The sequence below is a fragment of the Ovis canadensis genome, chromosome X (genome assembly GCF_042477335.2).
Source record: "Ovis canadensis isolate MfBH-ARS-UI-01 breed Bighorn chromosome X, ARS-UI_OviCan_v2, whole genome shotgun sequence".
Classification (NCBI taxonomy): domain Eukaryota; kingdom Metazoa; phylum Chordata; class Mammalia; order Artiodactyla; family Bovidae; genus Ovis; species Ovis canadensis.
The window spans coordinates 51,322,283-51,335,849 of NC_091727.1; positions in this window are offsets into that span (position 1 = coordinate 51,322,283).

A 13,567-nucleotide genomic window follows, 5' to 3' on the forward strand; every position below is an offset into this window, starting at 1 on the left:
AATCATCACTTCTGAGAGTGTGCTTACATTCCCAGGCAAGCACACACACACCCAGGTGTACACACTGGTACACATGGCCCACTCACCATATGTACAGTCCAGAAGCACACCACATACACTTCGATGCCCACAAGTTTATCTAAAAATACATAGGCAACTTGAGGTCCCAGTCTTCCTCCTTCACATGTATATATCCACACAAGGAGAGAAAATCTCTGGGCAGGGGGATATGACACCCAGAAATGTACACATGTGCAGATACCTGGCAACTAACACACATTACCAGAAGAAAGTGTCCTCAGTAAGACACACACACACCTATGTGGGCACATGCACACATACACACACACAGACACGAAGCAGAAGCAAGTTATATATACCGAAAGTACCCAAATTTTGAGAAAGGAGAAAGGTTAAAGATGCATTTCTAAGTCTGGTTCTTCAGTCTCCCCAGGCCTAGAGTACATAGATGTGAAGCTAATGATCGAACAGGCTTTCAGTTTCTGTGTGGGTGAAGACTCCTTGGAGGAGGGCATGGCAACCCACTCCAGTATTCTTGCCTGGAGAATCCCCATGGACAGAGGAGTCTGGCAGGCTACAGTCTATAAGGTCCCACAGAGTCAGACACAACTGAAGTGACTTAGCATGCACGCGAGTGTGTGTATGTCTCTCTTTCTCTCTCTGTGTGTCTCTCCTTTTATCTCGCAAACAGACACAAGCACACATACTGTTGCTGTTTCAGTCGCTCAGTCGTGTCTGACACTCTGTAACCCCAAGGACTTTGGCACTTCTAAGTCCTTCACTATCTCCCGGAGTTTGCTCGAACTCACGTCCTTTGAGTCGATGATGCCATCCAACCGTCTCATCTTCTGTCACACACACAGGCATATGTTCTTTCACACATACAAACACCTTTACGCACACAAACATTCTCTCTCTCTGTCTTACACACACACACACACACACACACACACACACGTATCATCATCATCATCATCATCATCCACAAAAATGTTAAGATGGGAAAGCTGAGGGTGGGGGACAATTTTCCAGGCCCTGAGTGGCCATTACCATGAGGAGGTGGCGCTTACACCCTCTCTGGAGCCCTGGGGCACAGAAGAATCCAGTTCCTGATACCCAGCCTGGATAGCTTCAAAGGCCAGAGACATGGTAGCCTGTTTCTCAGCTCCTTCTGTTCACTTTTCCCTGCTTCCTTCCTCTCCCTGCTCTGAGGCCACCCTCCCCTCCAGCATGACCCTCTAGGAAAGTAGCTGTGAGCAGAAAACAGGTATATCTGCTGTTCTCTTCAAATATTCACCTCAAGAATCCCGCCCCCTAAAAGAAGATAGAGTGTGATACAATATTGTAAAGTAATTAACCTCCAATTAAAATAAATAACTTTATATTAAAAAAAAAAGACAGAGTGTGCTGTGCAAGGAGTGCTGAAGGAGTACAAACGACCCATATGTCAGATTAGGGGATGAGAGATCATCATGCAATGCAAAAGATAGTTATCTGGGAGGAAAAAGAAGAGTGATGAGGGAAGGCTGGCCAATCTTACCTTGTGACTCCGAGCTCCCAACACAGTGAAGTTTTCCTCAGAACCCCCAAGGGATCACCCACACCCCCTTCCTCCATCTAGCTCCATAAAATCAGACAGAGTCCCTGAGAAAACCTCAGTCATGGACTGAGGCATGCTGACCTTTGATCTGAGGCTTGGGATCTACAACTAAGAAATCAGTTAGTTCAGTCACGCAGTCGTGTCGAACTTTTTGTGACCCCATGAACTGCAGCATGCCAGGCTTCTCTGTCCATCACCAACTCCCAGAGCTTGCTCAAACTCATGTCCATCAAGTTGGCGATGCCATTCAACTATCTCATCCTCTGTCACCCCCTTCTCTTCCTGCCTTCAATCTTTCCCGGCATCGGGGTCTTTTCCAATGAGTCAGTTCTTCGCATCCGGCGGCCAAAGTATTGGAGCTTCAGCTTCAGCATCAATCTTTCCAATGAATATTCAGGGTTGATTTCCTTTAGGATTGACTGGTTTGATCTCCTTGTAGTCCAAGGGACTCTCGAGAGTCTTCTCCAACACCACGGTTCAAAAGCATCAATTCTTTGGCACTCAGCTTTCTGTATGGTCCAACTCTCACATCCATACATGACTACTGGAAAACCATAGCTTTGACGAGATGGGGTGGATCCCCAGATCCTACATTGGTGCCTCACCCGTAACTGGTGGTCCATAAATGGACAAGGTGTCCTCATCATTTAGCCTTTACTTTTTTCCTATAGTTTGCAGTAAAGAAGCAAAATCACTGAAAATGTCAATAGTTTTTTCAACAAGCTTAGTGACCGTAGGAAGACTATATATATAGTGCTTTGTCTTATTTTTTTCCACTTATGGCCAGATATTTTATTGTGATTTCCACTTTCAAACATTTATAGAACTGTCTCTTCAAATCCTATATACTATATTCTCATCTGTGAAATGTCCACTAGCCAAGGAACACCAAGGATTGCTGCAACTAGCAAAGCGTAGAAAGAGGCAAGGAAGGACCCTGCCCTGGAGCCTTCAGAGGGAGCTTGACCCTGCCAATACCTTGCTTCAGACTCCTAGCCTCTAGAAATGTGAGAAAATGCATATTCCTGATGTTCTCACCAACGGTTTGCAGCAACTTGTTACAGTAGGCTGAGATTCTATGAGAATCTATGTATTAGATTCTCATGGACTGCAGCATGCCAGGCTTCCCTGTCCATCACCACTCCTGGAGCTTGCTCAAACTCATGTCCATCAAGTCTTGATGCCATCCAGCCATTTCATCCTCTGTCATCCCCTTCTCCTCCTGCCTTCAATCTTTCCCAGCATTAGGCTCTTTTCTAATGAGTTGGCCCTTTGCATCAGGTGTCCAAAGGATTGGCACTTCAGCTTTGCCATCAGTTCTTCCAATGAATATTCAGGGTTGATTTCCTTTATGATTGACTGGTTTGATCTCCTTGCAGTCCAAGGGACTCTCAAGAGTCTTCTCCAACACCACGGTTCAAAATCATCAGTTTTGCGGTGCTCAGCTTTCTTTATGGTCCAGCTCTCGCATACATACATGTCTACTGGAAAAACCATAGCTTTCATTAGACGGACCGTTGTCAGCAAAATAATGTCTCTGCTTTCAAATATGCTGTCTGGGTTGGTCATGGCTTTTCTTCCCAGGAGCAAGCATCTTTTAATTTCATGGCTGCAGTCACCATCTGCAGTGATTTTGGAGCCCCAAATAATAAAGTCTCTCACTGTTTCCATTGTTCCCCCATCTATTTGTCATGAGGTGATGGGACCGGATGCTACGATCTTAGTTTTTTGAACGTTGAGTTTTAAGCCAGCTTTTTCACTCTCTTCTTTCACTTTCATCAAGAGGCTCTTTAGCTCCTCTTTGCTTTCTCAGATGTCATCTGCCTATCTGAGGTTATTGATAGTTCTCCCGGCCATCTTGATCCCAGCTTGTGCTTCATATAGCTAAGAAATACATTGTGTGAAAACTCCTGAAGATCGTCAGCAGCAGAGGGCCTCAACACAGGGCCCTGGTCATCTATCTCATACTGCCTGTAGAGGAGAAATGGCTCCTCCTTCTCCTCACCACGTGGCTGATATCCTCAAAGCCTGCTGCCATCTCTCGGAAGAATCTCACAGGGCTAGGTACAGAACCTCAGCAGCTGGGAGTGAGGCCATCCAGGCCAGACCCTAGCACCAGGCCCCAAGCACCAAGAAAACCATGATGCCAAAAATTCTTCAGCCAGGCTTCCAATCAGAACCTTCTCTTCTAATTCTGAGGCAGAAAAAAAAAAAAAGAAAAAAGAAAAAAGAATAGCCACTGAATTATCAGTTTTAAGAAAATTTCCAAAAGTGGACATGCCAGGAGAGTGGAAGAAGCTGTACCTAGGGCAGGGCCCCAGTTAGACCGCTGTGCTAGAGTTTTCGTCAATATAGCCCACAGTCTATCCACATCAGCTTCTGTGCTTCCACATGCAGGCTGGACACAGTTTTCCATAAGCGCAGTTGGCACCAAAGTGGAGATGAGAAAGCCATGGAAGAACTGGTGGGATGCATCGTTTCTACCATGCCAGGTAACTTTCCTGTTCCACTGTACCGCCATTGTGTACCGCTTTATTGTAAAGAGGAATCACCAGCCAGAAGTCATGTTTGTGGCTTTTGGACACCAAATGGTGGATGCAAATCCAGCTGCTGTGCTGTCGTTTCTCTCCTAAGGCAGAGAAGTGAAGTCTGGACTGGCTGTGCCAGCTGAGTTCCTTCTCCATATCTACGCCCAAGCCCACCCCAGCTCTGGAAGACTGTAGAGGGTGTCCATTTCTTAATAAGGATATAGGTAGGAAATGGCTATCTTTTCCTGTCCCATGTGATCAAGAGTGTGCACCTTGCTGCCACTGAGATTTCAGGACAGCGAGAGTAAGCCTCAGGTGGGTCAGACATCGTGGTGGAGGACTTGAGAGTCAACCAGCAGGCCATCAGGTTTGGTACTAATTGCTTTGCTGTGAGTAGCAACCCACAGGGCTGCAGAAACATCACTAATTGCACTAAGGCAATTGCCTCTCATCCCTTGATAAACACTCTTCTGGTGAAAATGCACACACACACACACACACACTTTGCCCTATGCACTCCAGTTTATGATCATCCACTTTCTCAGTCCTTATGGGTTGGGGCTGCTTGTACTACTTCCACCCATGGGAGAAGAATGGGATTTGGAATCAGAAGGATTGGCTTCCTCACTTTCACTGAGCTGTGTAACTGCGCACAAAGCCTTTCATTTCTTTGAGTCTCAACACCATCGACTGCATCCACTGTAATATGGATGTAACAAAGATAATACCTACTCAACGAAATGAGGTACAGTAAATGAGGTGCAGTGTATGCAACTGCTCTGTAAAGTGTGGGGTGAGGAGGAGCTGAGCAGATATTATTCTTCTTATCATTGCTAAATATAAGAATAGATAAGAAAGTGTACTAGGAAGCTGGTCACATTCCCACCAAGGAAAGGAAAAAAGCTTGTCGTTCTGCAGGGGATAATAATCAGCCGCCTGTTGCTCTGGCTAAGCCGTGAGAAAAACACCATGGGAAAAGAATAAAAGCAAAATATAGCAATACAATATAATCTAAACAAAAGTACATCGGGTTGATTAGTAGGGATCGTCATGTCCTGCTAAGCTAAGGAAAAGCATAGTGTGGACCTTGGAACGCCAGGTCAGCACAAGTTCAGAACGCTGCTTGTTCACACACCAAGATGTTTTCCCAAAGTGTAAGCGGGTCTATGACCTCCAGCTGGGTGATACTCCTTGTACAAGAAAATAACAAAGATAGCTCAAAGTAATCAGTAAAATGGGAGCCGTGACCAGGGACACGGGAGGCTGATTTTATCGTAGCACAACAGATATTTTCTGCATGCTGAGACACTAAATAAAAGTGACGTGGCTCCAAGGAACAGGGCTCTTGATCCAAGAAGTCTTGAGTCCCCCAATCCCAATTTTAAAACTTTAATTCTGTCTCTAGTTCCTTTTTCCCAAACTGTGCGTTAACCACTTTCGATCCCTACCTGCTGTGCTGGTCGCAGCAAGTGGCGCCCGAAGTGGGGCTTGAAAGTGAAGGACTGCCAAGAGGGCAAAGCTAAAGTTGAAATGTTGGTGCACGGTCCTGAGGAGGAGTGGAGTGAGGCCTCTGAAAATCCCCTTTTGCGGTAAGTAACACTCTCTCAGGCATTGAAACCGGGGTTAAGCATGGGAAATTCGGAAAGTTTGGAACAGTACCGGCCATATATATGCCTCTTAAGGCAGCTTTTAAAAGCGAGGGGAACAAATATAAGTGAGGGCCAGCTACTGGAGCTTTTACAAACCGTTGAGAAACGTTGCTCATGGTTCCCTTCTCTTGGTACTTTAGCTTTAGGAACATGGGAGAAGGTAGGTAGTGAATTAGAGAAACTTCTTTGCCTGTATCTATCTGGTCAACTTGGGCACTGATAAAATCCGTTTTAGAACCTCTTCAGAGCCCGGAAAGCTCAGAAGAGAGTGAAGTTGAATGTGAAACCCCACCAAAGGGAGGACCTGAATATACAGAGCCCGAGGGGGTAGAGCAAAAAATGCAGGAGGCTCTTAAAGCTGCTGTTCCTTCTGCGTCTTTGTTTAGGGAAAACGGATTTCCTCTGCCTCCTCTTCCTCCATCTTCTCTCTTAACCATTGGAGCGGCTCAAGCTTTTCCTTCCTTGTGACAGACATCAGTTCTGTCACCCCTCCAGAAAGGTATTTGGCCGGCTGGACAGGAGGGTGACTTGGACGCTATGACTATGGCATTTCCAGGACAATACATGAGCGGATAGTTCCTGGGACAGATCCTAACCATCCTAGTGAGATGTGTGAGGCTGTACACAAGCATATTTGATAGGGCCTACATGGGGTCTCATTGTTAAGATGGCTCATTATATTGACCTTACAAACAAAGAATAAAATCACAGTGATCCTTGAGACTGACCAAATTGCCCAAATGACAGACATTCTGTTTTCTCACTGGCACCCTATCTTCTCAAAGCTGCGAGACCATCAGATTTCAGACCTCCGGCTATGTGACCACAGGACTCAACTACAGGCTAAAAATTAACCATCCTTTCAGAGAATTTGTCATTGGTGGGGTACAAGAAAGACCCCGTCAGGAAGGGAGGATGCTGGTTCTCCTTAAAGGCCAGTCACCCTCTCTTTTCCCTCTAATAAATTTCCCTTTTCTTGCATGACTGCCTGGCTTGCTCTCTTTTTCTCTGCACTCGCCTTACATTATGGTGCTGAAACCCGGAAGGGAAGATCCACCGCAACTGGGTGGGCTCCTCCACCTCCAGTGGTCCCCTCCCTTGGATCTTGCCAAGAAACTGAAGCGATCTCCGGGATGGGGATGGGACTCTCCACTTGCCTAGCGGGACTGACATCCACATACTGGCCCACATTTTATCCATTGATTACAAGGGTGAGAGAAATCCCATTCCCTCGGATTCTCTCTCTCTCTCTCTCTCTCTCTCTCTCTCTCTCTCTCTCTCTCTCGCCTAGTTTCCAAGTCCTAGTGCTAGGCAGGAAGATCCCCATGGCCCAGTGGCCCCCGGGCCCTCAGCCTTGTGCCATGTCTGACTTTGAAATAGGGGATGCCCATTTCAAAGCAGACTATTATTACTCTCTAAGAAAGCCCTGAGCCCGGGAACGCCTTTTCTCTTGGACCTTTCTCCTCACTTTCTCTCACCCTTGTCTAACCTCCCTATTCGGCTGCAATGGGTAATTCTCAATCCAAGCCCTCAAAATCTACTCCTCTAGGATGCCTTCTCTGAAACCTAAAAGACTTGGGCTTCCAAGTGGTGATAAGACCAAAAAGACTTATTTACTATTCTAACGCTGTCTGGCCGCAATACAGACTTGATAATAGGTCCCAATGGCCAGAAAACGGAACTCTCGATTATAATACTCTGTGGGACCTCGGTAACTTCTGCTTGCCTAAACAGCAAGTGGTTAGAAATCCCTTATGTTCAGGCTTTCTTTGCTCTTTGCTCTCGAACCTCCCTCTGAGAATCCTGTTCTACTTCTCAAATACTCAGCCCACTCTGGGCCACATCTTCCTAATACAATGTCTCCTGATCCCTGTTCAGATTTTTCTTCTTCTTCCTTGACCCTTCCCACCATAGCCCACCCCCTATCTCTCCCAGTCCCATCACAGCCGCTCCAGATCCAGTTCCACAACCTCCACCTAAGTCCCCTCCTCCCACTCCCCGCCCCACCCCCCCTTCTCAAGTGCAGGACACTGCCACCATGCAGCTCTCAACCCCCCTCCCCTGCCTGTGCCAGAGGAAAGATTTGAGACCTCAGACCCACCCTCTACCCCGAGGGTCCCAAGGCTTTACCCCCGACCTCCATAAATCCCTTCCCCGTACCCAGTCCTGAACAACTTTAAAACAGGAAACTTCACCACAGGACCCTGCTCCTTTCCCTGCTCCACTCCTCTCTTTATGCGAAGTAGCTGGAGCAGAAGGCATTAATTATTCGAGTTCATGTCCCATTCTCCCTCACCGATCTATGTCAGGCTGAAAAGCATCTTGGCTCCTTCTCCTCAGACCCTGAGTATGGCAAGCCTCTCAGGTGCATGCTGGTGAGATGCACAGGACAAAGAACACTAAGCCTCTAGGGGCAATGGCTGTCCCCCCAGGTGATCCCAGCTGGGATTATCAGGCAGAGAGACCTGCAGCCTGTAATCATATGGTTGCTTGCCTCATTGTGGGCCTTCAAAAGGCAGGGCATAAAGCTGTCAACTTTGATGAGCTCTGGGAAATAAAGACTAGATGAAAACAATTTCTAGACAGGTTAACGGAAGCCCTACAAAAATATACAAAATTAGACCCCACTTCAGCAGAGGGCACCATTGTCCTTAACACCCATTTTATCTCCCAGTCATCCCCAGATATCTGAGAGAAACTAAAAAAGGCAGAAGAAGGCCCTCAAACCCCTCAATGAGACCTTTTACATATAGCCTTTAAGATTTTCAATCATCGCGAAGAAGAGGCAAAGCTAGAGAAGGCCCAACAGGATCACACCAAATACCACCTCTTAGCCACTGCCTTACATGGCTAAAGGAAGGAAGGAAGGAAGGAAGCCATGTGGGCCCTGCTTCAAATGTGGCAAAGAAGGCCACTGGGCCTGCTCATGCCTAAAGTCAAGGCCCCCTCCAGGTCCATGTCCCACCTGTGGCATAAAGGGACATTGGAAGGTCGACTGCCCAAATCCCCCTCTAGGGATCCAGACATCCCCTCCTGGTCCTGAGCAGGAGTCCTCTGACCCAGCTCTGCCCAGCCTCCTCGGACCCTCTGCTGAAGACTGAAGGTGCCCAGGGCCCCAGGCCCCCACTCTCACCACCTCTACAGAGACTAAGGGAACTTAACTCTTACAGTGGCAGGTGAGCCGATCTCCTTTCTCATTGACATGGGAGCCACTTACTCGGCTATGCCTGCCTACTCTGGAAAACCAAGGTCTCTCAGGTCTCTGTTATGGGGGTTGACGGTTTAATATCTACACCACGAATAACTGAGCCTCTGCCTTGCACACTTCAAAATACCCTATTTTCCCATTCTTTTCTCATACTCCCCAAATGCCCCACTCCTATCCTTGGGAGAGACCTTCTCTCAAAATCTGAAGCTTCTATTGCTATCCCAAGCCCACCCTCTGATCTAACCTGGCTACCGCTCCTCAACCCCACCTTCTCTTCCCCTGCCCCATTGCCCTCCTCATCCCTAAACCCCATGGTTTGGGATACAGATAACTCATCCGTTGCCTCTCACCATGCTCCAATTCATATCTGTCTCAAAGACCCCTCTAAATCCCCCAGTCAACCACAATACCCCATCTCCCAAAAACATCAACAAGGGTTAAAGCCTATCGTCACTAAACTCCTACGTCAGGGCCTCTTGCGCCCAACTCACTCTCCCTATAACACCCCTACCCTACCTGTCAAAAACCCAAATGGCTCCTATCACCTGGTCCAGGTCCTGAGACTTAACAGTGGGGCTGTTCTCCCCATACACCCAGTAGTTCCAAATCCCTATACTCTTCTCTCTCTCATTCCCTCTTCCAATACCCACTTCACTGTTCTAGATCTAAAAAATGCCTTCTTTGCTATCCTTTACACCCAGACTCTCAAGACCTCTTTGCCTTTACCTGGCCTGATCCAGACAGTCATCACTCCCAACAGCTGACATGGACCGTCCTCCCCCAAGGCTTTCATGATAGCCCTTATTTCTTTGGCCAACCTCTAGCATCAGACCTAACTTCTCTTGACCTTACTCTGAGTACTGTCCTCCAATATGTGGATGATCTCCTCCTTTGTGTAGTCCTTCGCTTACACACTCTCAACAACACACTAAACAACTCCTCAATTTTCTAGCTGATCGAGGCTATCAAGTATCTCCCGCCAAAGTTCAGCTCTCTCTTCCTAGAGTCCCCTATCTTGGAATCCTTATAACACCAACAAAAAGATATATCACTGTTGGTGGAAAGTCCTTTATATCCACCCTGCCACACCCTACATCAAAACCAGAGATACTGTCCTTCTTGGGGTTGGCTGGACATCCAAGCCTCTGGATTCCTAATTTTGCTCTCTTGGTGCAACCCCTATATCAAGCCACCTGGGGAGATCTTTCAGAACCCCTAGAGCTAAAATCAAATATCTGTTCAGCCTTTAACACCCTTAAGCAAGCCATTCTCTCAGCCCCAGCTCGAACACTTCCTGACCTTTCTCCCCCCTTTGTACTCTACGTTACTGAGAGACACAAAATTGACCTAGTTTTGGGACAAAATCAGGGCCCTTCTTTCACCCCTGTCGCTTATCTATCAAAGCAATTAGATACCACAATTCAACGATGGCCAGCCTGCCTACGTGCTCTGGCAGCAGCTGCACTCCTCACTCAAGAAAGTGAAAAACTTATTTTTGGAGCACCCACTGTCATTTGTTCACCACACGACTTTAAGAACTTACTTTCTCACAAATCCATGACCCTTCTATCTCCTTCACGCATCCAACTAATTCATGTCACCCTTCTCAAATCTCCCGAGTTCTCCTTGGAATGCTGTCCTACTCTCAAGCCTGCCACCCTTATCCTTAATTCTTCTGAGCCCCCTATCCATACCTGCAAAGAGGCATTAGAAGACCTGATGCCCCATTTCTCCCACATTTCCTGAACCGCTTTAATTTTTTTGTGGGGGGGAGGGGGTGGTGGATCAGGAAATAAGCTTTATTCTTATTTTTTGCAGTCAATTCTGATTTTACTTGGTATTTCGATGGCAGCTCCTCCATGACATCAGAAGGAAAAAAATGTAGCTGGATATGCAATTGTCTCTGACACTGAAATTATTGAATCCCAACCTCTCCCCTCGGGAACCTCTTCTCAAAAGGCAGAATTTATTACACTAACTAGAGCCCTTATCCTTGCAGCTAACAAGAGAGCAAACATAAACACTGATTCTAAATATTCCAAATTTTCACATCATCCACTCACATGATGCCATTTGGAAGGAACGAGGGCTCTTATCTACTAAAGGCTCTCCCATAACTAATGCTCCACCTATATTCCAACTTTTAAAAGCAGCTAACATGCCAGATGAAGTAGGCATCATACATTGCTGAGGTCACCAGGTGGCCTCAGATCCCATTTCATGGGGCAACAATGCCGCAGACAGAGAAGCAAAACAAGCCTCACTCTGATCACCAGCTCAACAACTTATAGTAATCCCTAACATAAAGCCACTTTACCTCCCCAAAGAAAAACACGATTGTCACAAGAGGGACCACAACCACAAGGAGACTGGTTGCAAAAACAGGGCCGCTATGTCCAAAGCTGGAATCAAGATTGCCGGGAAAAATATCCATAACCTCAGATATGCAGATGACACCACCCTTATGGCAGAAAGTGAAGAGGAACTAAAAAGCCTCTTGATGAAAGTGAAAGAGGAGAGTGAAAAAGTTGGCTTAAAGCTCAGCATTCAGAAAACGAAGATCATGGCATCTGGTCCCATCACTTCATGGGAAATAGATGGGGAAACAGTGGAAACAGTGTCAGACTTTATTTTTGGGGGCTCCAAAATCACTGCAGATGGTGACTGCAGCCATGAAATTAAAAGACGCTTACTCCTTGGAAGGAAAATTATGACCAACCTAGATAGCATATTCACAAGCAGAGCCATTACTTTGCTGACAAAGGTCCGTCTAGTCAAGGCTATGGTTTTTCCAGTGGTCGTGTATGGATGTGAGAGTTGGACTGTGAAGAAAGCTGAGCGCCGAAGAATTGATGCTTTTGAACTGTGGTGTTGGAGAAGACTCTTGAGAGTCTCTTGAACTGCAAGGAGATCCAACCAGTCCATTCTAAAGATCATCAGTCCTGGGTGTTCATTGGAAGGACTTGTACTAAAGCTGAAACTCCAATACTTTGGCCACCTCATGTGAAGAGTTGACTCATTGGAAAAGTCTCTGATGCTGGGGGGGATTGGGGGCAGGAGGAGAAGGGGACGACAGAGGATGAGATGGCTGGATGGCATCACCGACTCGATGGACATGAGTTTGAGTGAACTCCGGGAGTTGGTGATGGACAGGGAGGCCTGGCGTGCTGCGATTCATGGGGTCGCAAAGAGTCGGACATGACTCAGCAATTGAACTGAACTGAACTGATGTCCTTCCCCAATCTCAGGCCTCCCAGATCCTTACAGACATTCATTAGGCCCTACAAGTAGGCACTAAACTTCTTTATCATCTCTTAAGACCTCTTATCACCTATCCTAACCTTCTTTCACTCCTACAACAAATTACTCACTCTTGCATTATCTGCTCCTCAGTCTCACCGCAGGGAGCCCTAAAGCCTACCCCCTCATTCCCAACACATCAGGCTCGAGGACATATCCCAGGAGAGTACTGCCAAATTAACTTCACTGAGGGAGTGAAGTCAATTTCGTCGTGCCTCCAACACGAAAAAGAAAACTCATGCTCACTCTAGTAGACACTTTTTCAGGGTGGATTGAGGCTTTCCCTATGAGATCAGAAATTGCCTCAGAGGTAGCACAGTTTCTCATAGGAGAAATCATCCCTCGCTTTGGCCTCCCACTCTCTCTCCAATCCGATAATGGACAATGGGCCAGCTTTTATCTCCCAAATCACTGAACAGGTAACCCATCCCTTGGCATAACCTGGAAACTACATATTCCATACAGACCCCAATCCTCAGGAAAAGTAGAAAAGGCAAACTCTGTTCTCAAAATGCACGTAACCAAACGCTCTCTAGAACCACAAAGGCCATGGACCGAACTCCTTCCCATGGCTTTGGCTCGCATTACGGCTACTCCAGGGGCCCCATCTTTCCTCAGTCCTTTTGAACATTTCCCTGGTGGCTCAGACGGTAAAGCGTCTGCCTACAATGCAGGAGTCCTGGGTTCGATCCCTGGGTCGGGAAGATCCCCTGGAGAAGGAAATGGCAGCCCACTCCAGCATTCTTGCCTCGAAAATCCCGCAGACGGAGGAGCCTAGTAGGCTACATACGGTCCATGGGGTCGCAAAGAGTCGGACACGACTGAGCGACTTCACTTCACTTTCACTTTTGAACTCATGCATGGACGCCCTTTTCTCTTAGGTCAGTTCCCTACTGCCAGCCCCTTGCTGGGAGATTATCTTCCCACCCTTAACCTTATTAGACACCACATGAGAAAACATGCAGATCGCTCTCTCTCCCAAAGCCTCATCAAACGAATTCAGCTGACTTAACACTCATAACCCGGGGATTGAGTCCTGCTTAAAACCTTACACCACAAGGACCTTCAGCCTCAGTGGACTGGTCCGTTTGAGGTCATTCTAACCATATCATCAGATGCTAAACTAGCAGGTCATTCCTCTTGGTTTCATATCTCTAGATTAAAGCAGGCCTGAGGAGACTCTTCATCTCTGCCAAAAAACATCCCTCACTCAGACACTCCTCGCTACACCAGCACTGTTCTGGGACCCTCCAGGCTTCGA